Here is an 8,771-nt window from a genome sequence, read left to right as displayed (position 1 = left end):
AACTACAGTGGGACTGTTGGTCAAGCCAACCCACCAATGGTTAAGCAAAACCACCAGGATGGAGGAAATGATGGACGTGGATGCAAATACAAGGATTTCATGGCGTCCAAACCACCGAGTCTATCTGGAAGCCCAACGCCGGCGGAAGTCATAAACTGGATCTCCGAGATGGAGACGATGTTTGAGAGTTGTGAGTGTAGCAACAGGCAAAAGACCGCTCTCGCGGTTCCTCTGTTGAAATATGGAGTACTAAGCTGGTGGAAGCTACTAGCTAATTCGATGCCCAAAGGAGAAGCGAACAAGATGTCATGGGAGGATTTTCTGGTGCAGCTAAAAATGCAGTACTGCTCTGAACAGGATCTTCTGGAAATCAACAACGAGTTTCAGAATCTAAAGAAGGGAAAGATGAGTGTCATCGAGTATGCTGCAAGTTTTACGGAGAAAATGAAGCTTGTTCCTTATCTAGTTCCAACTGAACTCTCCAAGGTCAATAAGTTTGCCCATGGATTACCAGCAGACTTTGGTCCAATGGTCAAACAAGCAACCACTTTGAAAGCCGCCATCTGGGCAGCCAAGAATGTTGAGACCCAAATAAGGGAAAAGGGTCTGGAGAAAGTTGAAGTTGGTGAGAAGAGGGAGTCGGAAGGATCCTCAAGACCTGATAATAAGGGAAAGTTCTCGAAGTCTAACCTGGACGACCGAAGGAATGAAGCCAAGTGGTGTGAGAAGTGCAAGAAGAAACACTTCGGAAGATGCGATGGTGAAGTGACGTGCTATAAGTGTGGTAGGACCGGTCACTATTCCAGAGATTGTACATTCGAAAACAAGAAGTGCTACGAATGTGGAAATGATGGGCATATTTCAAAGAACTGTCCAAAGAAAAACGAAGCTGCAAGACCAAATGCACCGCCGAAACCAAGGGCATTTCACATGATCCTCGACGAAGCAGAAAACCGTGCGAGGAATCAAGGATGAGGACTTCATATCCGAAGATCAAGTTATGCAGTAGCCATAGTATTGTATGATGTAGCCTATTAGAGGCATAGCCTAGGGTGAACTTGAACACCTATGTAATCATTTCAAGAAATAATATAAAACCTTTGTTTCGTTATCTGATGTGTTAAGTTGATTCGCTGCATGGTGACTTGGGAAACTGCGAGACAATACTTGGGACGAGTATGAGTAGGTGTGAATGGTAGTAGAGGCCTATACTACCGGAAGCACAGGACTCACACTTGGATCAGGGAAAGTCACAAGGTTACCAAGAAGCTAGTAATTGATTTCGTTTTATTCAAGTGTGTTGTTACCATCGTTTCGGTAATGACTAAGAAGATTGTTGATATTCCGACCCTAGTGGTCATATCGAATCGAGTCCGACTACGATGAGTATGTTGTGTGGTTCAGAGGACCAAGTTTGATGTAGCGTCCGACTTAAACCAAACGGTTGAAATCAAAGCGATCAATAGAAGTATCGCACTCGTTGTTAAAGAAGTTGGTGGCTAGAAATGCCTAATTTTAAAGTGTGATTATATCACATTAGAACATGAAGGAAGGCATAGTCTGTTTTAGAATTTAACTCTAAGAGACCTAAGTCTAAGTGTTGCAACATACGATGATAGGTCATTAGAATATGACACATCGATCCATAGTAGTAATAAAAGAAGTCATCTCAAATTCGTATCCAGTAAGGATCGAGATTTTGACTTGAAGATCATAATTTAGAGTCTAGCCTGAGGAAGAGAGCAGGTGCACGATCGAGTACTACATACAGTCAATAAGTCTGAGAGATAGACTTGAAGGAATGTAGAAGTTATAATTATTACCTAGGATGAAGAGACGACATATGGAGTCATTATACGACCATGTTTCGTTGATGATTCCGGGACGTAATCATCCTAAGGGGGAGATAATTGTAACGCCCGCAAATCCGGGCTAGTCAATTTAGATGCAATAGGGGTCGAAAACGACTTTTCGACAAAAGATTATTTAGAATAAATAATCTTAACCAAGTTGTATAGTATGTTACAAGGTTTTCGTACCTATAAAGAACGCCAAAAACCGAGTTATAACGAAGAAGTTATGACCCGTTGAAGTTTCGCGACGGAACCGGCACGATACCGGGAAGCGTAAATAGTGAATTTACGATAGAGCGAGATTTAGCCTTAGCGATCTAAACGAAAGTCGTAGAATATGTTAAACTAAGAAAATCGATAAAAAGAACGCCCAAATCTGACTTCGTATGAGGAAGTTATGATTTTTCTAAGATTTAGCATAGCAGTGCACAGCCCGAAATCTGAATTTTAGATCGGTCGATTTTTAGCCGACGGGATCTAAATGAAAGTTATAGTACTCGTAAATACCAACGCGTGGATATAAAGAACGTCGATAATAGAGCTCGTATGCAAAAGTTATGGACGAAGCTTAGTCCCTACTTTTCGAGCGCGGCGAATTCGATACAGTTTTGTAAATACGAGATAGAATGAGAATTAGCCAACGAGGTCTAAATGAGAGTTGAAGATCTCATTAATAGGAACTCAACGGTAAAAAGACAGACAAAAATGGAGCTCGTATGCGAAAGTTATGGACGAAGCTTAGTCCCTACTTTTCGAGCGCGGCGAATTTGATACAGTTTTGTAAATCCGAGATAGAATGAGAATTAGCCAACGAGGTCTAAATGAAAGTTGAAGATCTCATTAATAGGAACTCAACAGTAAAAAGACAGACAAAAACGGAGCTCGTATGCAAAAGTTACGGACGAAGCTTGGAGACTACTTTACTATACACTTCCTATAAATACAAGGGTGAACTCCTCATATTTTCTTCACACCATAAGCCTTTCTTTCTCTCTCTAACTTCTCTCTAGCCTCCCTAAACCCCTCCCAAGTCTACGGAACCTCCCTAGCACGAGAAGAAAGCCCCGGAGCGCCCGACGGCTCCGAGAAGAAAAGATTTCGGCTCGGAAACGCTGCTCCAGCGAAGCCTGGTTTTTAATAAAAACCCGCTGTAAGTGAGCTACGCCTATAGTATATTTAATATAGATTTTATTTAATTATAGTAACATTGCTAGGACCTTAAAATAATTATTTAGGCTATTATTATGAGTTATATTGAGTGTTATTTAACGCTTATATAATAGTAATAATAGCTAGACTATTAAATTAGTCTCGTCAAGCGTTAGACTAAACTCTAGTGGTAATGATACTAGGTTTCGTCAAGGGATAATTGCTTTAAGAGTAACGAAGTGCTGTCCGAGTGCCGACTCACCACCTTTCAGGTGAGTGCATAGTCCCTTTCATCTTACACATAGATATGAAGTATTTTATATAAACTACGTGCTATGTGTGCACATTATCTGAATACTTGCTGTCTATGCTGGTTGAACGTTTTATACATGTTTTAAAGGACTTAAACTGTATACGTATTTTATATATACGAAAATGTTGGGTATGAGATGGGTAGATGAATGATGAGAGATAGAAGATGACGTGAGTATACATTGGCAGCTATAGACTTAGTGCCTATGGGACAAACACCGGTAGCTATGGACTTAGTACCTTTTAGACGTTGGTAGCTATGGATTTAGTACCTGTTGGGAATTGGTAGCTATGGACTTAGTACCTATTAGTTAGACGCTGGTAGCTAAGGATTTAGTACCTGTAGGAATTGGTAGCTATGGACTTAGTACCTGTTGAACATTGGTAGCTATGGACTTAGTACCTATTAGATAAAGACTGGTAGCTATGGATTTAGTACCCGATGAATAGACTATAGCAGCTATGGAATTAGTGCTTTATGAACGAACATTGGCAGCTATGGATTTAGTGCCAGTCCCATAACCCTGGAAGTAAGGGACTTCGGAATAAACGAATGCAGGGTAGATGACTCTTAGGTTAAATCCTTAAAGAGTAAAGAAGATAATGGGGATGAGTAATTGGGTTGATTGTTTGATTGAACATAATAATTATATTATTGTGGGTTGAAAACCTATGTACTCACCAGGTTTCCCAACCTGACCCACTCAGTTTATGTATATCACAGGTGACGAAGTGAAGTGACATTACACTGAGAGATTTAAAAGAGATGTAGATCACTAGTGTAAATCATTGTAAGTTCTGTTTATGCTTATGTTTCGGTATTAACGATGACATCCCAAACATTTTAAAATGAAATAAATACGTTTCTTCGAAAATGTTTTAATAACGTATTTACCATGTTTTTCTGGGAACAAATTCCGCAACCTTTTTATAAAATGAAGTACTCTGATTTTTATAAAGCATAAACAAAATCGGTCTTTTCTGGCCGTGATTTTGGGGATGTCACAGTTGGTATCAGAGCATTAGTTTAAGCGAACTAGGAATATGGATTTATTTCTAGACTTAAACTTAGAATGCTAAGCGATGATTGTGAGGTGTGAGCACTAGCTTATTTTAGGAATGATGCCTAAATTGCTTTTATGTGCTAAATGATTTGTTATGCTATAGTTTGATCGGATCTATGGTCTGTTGCCGACCGGATCTGGAAACCTTATGTGTTTAGGATTCTAAACGTACGACTACGATATTAGAACTAGCATGTAAACGTTTCGGAGTGATAAGGATGATTTAAACGTCAATCCTAAGTAAAGGTCTAGATTCACCTCATTAGGTGTATAGATCAAGATGGTAAGAACCCGTAGTGGAAACGTAAATGCAAATGGGAACAGAAACCAACCCCCAGTGATTGAGCAAATACCGGTGATGGAAGCCACTGCTGAGCCAGTCACAATGGCTGGAGTGCAAGCGATGATCCAAGCGATGTTGGATCGTCAAATGGAGGAAACCAGGCGTTTGCTCCAGCAAAATCGAGAGGAAGCGACCATTCAGATCGAACGGCCCGAGTTGAACGAGGGGCAGACTGAGGAGGGAAACTACAGTGGGACTGTTGGTCAAGCCAACCCACCAATGGTTAAGCAAAACCACCAGGATGGAGGAAATGATGGACGTGGATGCAAATACAAGGATTTCATGGCGTCCAAACCACCGAGTCTATCTGGAAGCCCAACGCCGGCGGAAGTCATAAACTGGATCTCCGAGATGGAGACGATGTTTGAGAGTTGTGAGTGTAGCAACAGGCAAAAGACCGCTCTCGCGGTTCCTCTGTTGAAATATGGAGTACTAAGCTGGTGGAAGCTACTAGCTAATTCGATGCCCAAAGGAGAAGCGAACAAGATGTCATGGGAGGATTTTCTGGTGCAGCTAAAAATGCAGTACTGCTCTGAACAGGATCTTCTGGAAATCAACAACGAGTTTCAGAATCTAAAGAAGGGAAAGATGAGTGTCATCGAGTATGCTGCAAGTTTTACGGAGAAAATGAAGCTTGTTCCTTATCTAGTTCCAACTGAACTCTCCAAGGTCAATAAGTTTGCCCATGGATTACCAGCAGACTTTGGTCCAATGGTCAAACAAGCAACCACTTTGAAAGCCGCCATCTGGGCAGCCAAGAATGTTGAGACCCAAATAAGGGAAAAGGGTCTGGAGAAAGTTGAAGTTGGTGAGAAGAGGGAGTCGGAAGGATCCTCAAGACCTGATAATAAGGGAAAGTTCTCGAAGTCTAACCTGGACGACCGAAGGAATGAAGCCAAGTGGTGTGAGAAGTGCAAGAAGAAACACTTCGGAAGATGCGATGGTGAAGTGACGTGCTATAAGTGTGGTAGGACCGGTCACTATTCCAGAGATTGTACATTCGAAAACAAGAAGTGCTACGAATGTGGAAATGATGGGCATATTTCAAAGAACTGTCCAAAGAAAAACGAAGCTGCAAGACCAAATGCACCGCCGAAACCAAGGGCATTTCACATGATCCTCGACGAAGCAGAAAACCGTGCGAGGAATCAAGGATGAGGACTTCATATCCGAAGATCAAGTTATGCAGTAGCCATAGTATTGTATGATGTAGCCTATTAGAGGCATAGCCTAGGGTGAACTTGAACACCTATGTAATCATTTCAAGAAATAATATAAAACCTTTGTTTCGTTATCTGATGTGTTAAGTTGATTCGCTGCATGGTGACTTGGGAAACTGCGAGACAATACTTGGGACGAGTATGAGTAGGTGTGAATGGTAGTAGAGGCCTATACTACCGGAAGCACAGGACTCACACTTGGATCAGGGAAAGTCACAAGGTTACCAAGAAGCTAGTAATTGATTTCGTTTTATTCAAGTGTGTTGTTACCATCGTTTCGGTAATGACTAAGAAGATTGTTGATATTCCGACCCTAGTGGTCATATCGAATCGAGTCCGACTACGATGAGTATGTTGTGTGGTTCAGAGGACCAAGTTTGATGTAGCGTCCGACTTAAACCAAACGGTTGAAATCAAAGCGATCAATAGAAGTATCGCACTCGTTGTTAAAGAAGTTGGTGGCTAGAAATGCCTAATTTTAAAGTGTGATTATATCACATTAGAACATGAAGGAAGGCATAGTCTGTTTTAGAATTTAACTCTAAGAGACCTAAGTCTAAGTGTTGCAACATACGATGATAGGTCATTAGAATATGACACATCGATCCATAGTAGTAATAAAAGAAGTCATCTCAAATTCGTATCCAGTAAGGATCGAGATTTTGACTTGAAGATCATAATTTAGAGTCTAGCCTGAGGAAGAGAGCAGGTGCACGATCGAGTACTACATACAGTCAATAAGTCTGAGAGATAGACTTGAAGGAATGTAGAAGTTATAATTATTACCTAGGATGAAGAGACGACATATGGAGTCATTATACGACCATGTTTCGTTGATGATTCCGGGACGTAATCATCCTAAGGGGGAGATAATTGTAACGCCCGCAAATCCGGGCTAGTCAATTTAGATGCAATAGGGGTCGAAAACGACTTTTCGACAAAAGATTATTTAGAATAAATAATCTTAACCAAGTTGTATAGTATGTTACAAGGTTTTCGTACCTATAAAGAATGCCAAAAACCGAGTTATAACGAAGAAGTTATGACCCGTTGAAGTTTCGCGACGGAACCGGCACGATACCGGGAAGCGTAAATAGTGAATTTACGATAGAGCGAGATTTAGCCTTAGCGATCTAAACGAAAGTCGTAGAATATGTTAAACTAAGAAAATCGATAAAAAGAACGCCCAAATCTGACTTCGTATGAGGAAGTTATGATTTTTCTAAGATTTAGCATAGCAGTGCACAGCCCGAAATCTAAATTTTAGATCGGTCGATTTTTAGCCGACGGGATCTAAATGAAAGTTATAGTACTCGTAAATACCAACGCGTGGATATAAAGAACGTCGATAATAGAGCTCGTATGCAAAAGTTATGGACGAAGCTTAGTCCCTACTTTTCGAGCGCGGCGAATTCGATACAGTTTTGTAAATACGAGATAGAATGAGAATTAGCCAACGAGGTCTAAATGAGAGTTGAAGATCTCATTAATAGGAACTCAACGGTAAAAAGACAGACAAAAATGGAGCTCGTATGCGAAAGTTATGGACGAAGCTTAGTCCCTACTTTTCGAGCGCGGCGAATTTGATACAGTTTTGTAAATCCGAGATAGAATGAGAATTAGCCAACGAGGTCTAAATGAAAGTTGAAGATCTCATTAATAGGAACTCAACAGTAAAAAGACAGACAAAAACGGAGCTCGTATGCAAAAGTTACGGACGAAGCTTGGAGACTACTTTACTATACACTTCCTATAAATACAAGGGTGAACTCCTCATATTTTCTTCACACCATAAGCCTTTCTTTCTCTCTCTAACTTCTCTCTAGCCTCCCTAAACCCCTCCCAAGTCTACGGAACCTCCCTAGCACGAGAAGAAAGCCCCGGAGCGCCCGACGGCTCCGAGAAGAAAAGATTTCGGCTCGGAAACGCTGCTCCAGCGAAGCCTGGTTTTTAATAAAAACCCGCTGTAAGTGAGCTACGCCTATAGTATATTTAATATAGATTTTATTTAATTATAGTAACATTGCTAGGACCTTAAAATAATTATTTAGGCTATTATTATGAGTTATATTGAGTGTTATTTAACGCTTATATAATAGTAATAATAGCTAGACTATTAAATTAGTCTCGTCAAGCGTTAGACTAAACTCTAGTGGTAATGATACTAGGTTTCGTCAAGGGATAATTGCTTTAAGAGTAACGAAGTGCTGTCCGAGTGCCGACTCACCACCTTTCAGGTGAGTGCATAGTCCCTTTCATCTTACACATAGATATGAAGTATTTTATATAAACTACGTGCTATGTGTGCACATTATCTGAATACTTGCTGTCTATGCTGGTTGAACGTTTTATACATGTTTTAAAGGACTTAAACTGTATACGTATTTTATATATACGAAAATGTTGGGTATGAGATGGGTAGATGAATGATGAGAGATAGAAGATGACGTGAGTATACATTGGCAGCTATAGACTTAGTGCCTATGGGACAAACACCGGTAGCTATGGACTTAGTACCTTTTAGACGTTGGTAGCTATGGATTTAGTACCTGTTGGGAATTGGTAGCTATGGACTTAGTACCTATTAGTTAGACGCTGGTAGCTAAGGATTTAGTACCTGTAGGAATTGGTAGCTATGGACTTAGTACCTGTTGAACATTGGTAGCTATGGACTTAGTACCTATTAGATAAAGACTGGTAGCTATGGATTTAGTACCCGATGAATAGACTATAGCAGCTATGGAATTAGTGCTTTATGAACGAACATTGGCAGCTATGGATTTAGTGCCAGTCCCATAACCCTGGAAGTAAGGGACTTCGGAATAAACGA

The sequence above is a fragment of the Lactuca serriola genome, chromosome 9 (genome assembly GCF_051521515.1).
Source record: "Lactuca serriola cultivar US96UC23 chromosome 9, Lser_US96UC23_V15, whole genome shotgun sequence".
NCBI classification, from domain to species: Eukaryota; Viridiplantae; Streptophyta; class Magnoliopsida; order Asterales; family Asteraceae; genus Lactuca; species Lactuca serriola.
The sequence above is the reverse complement of the archived record's forward strand: the minus strand, read 5'-3'. Positions refer to the sequence as shown.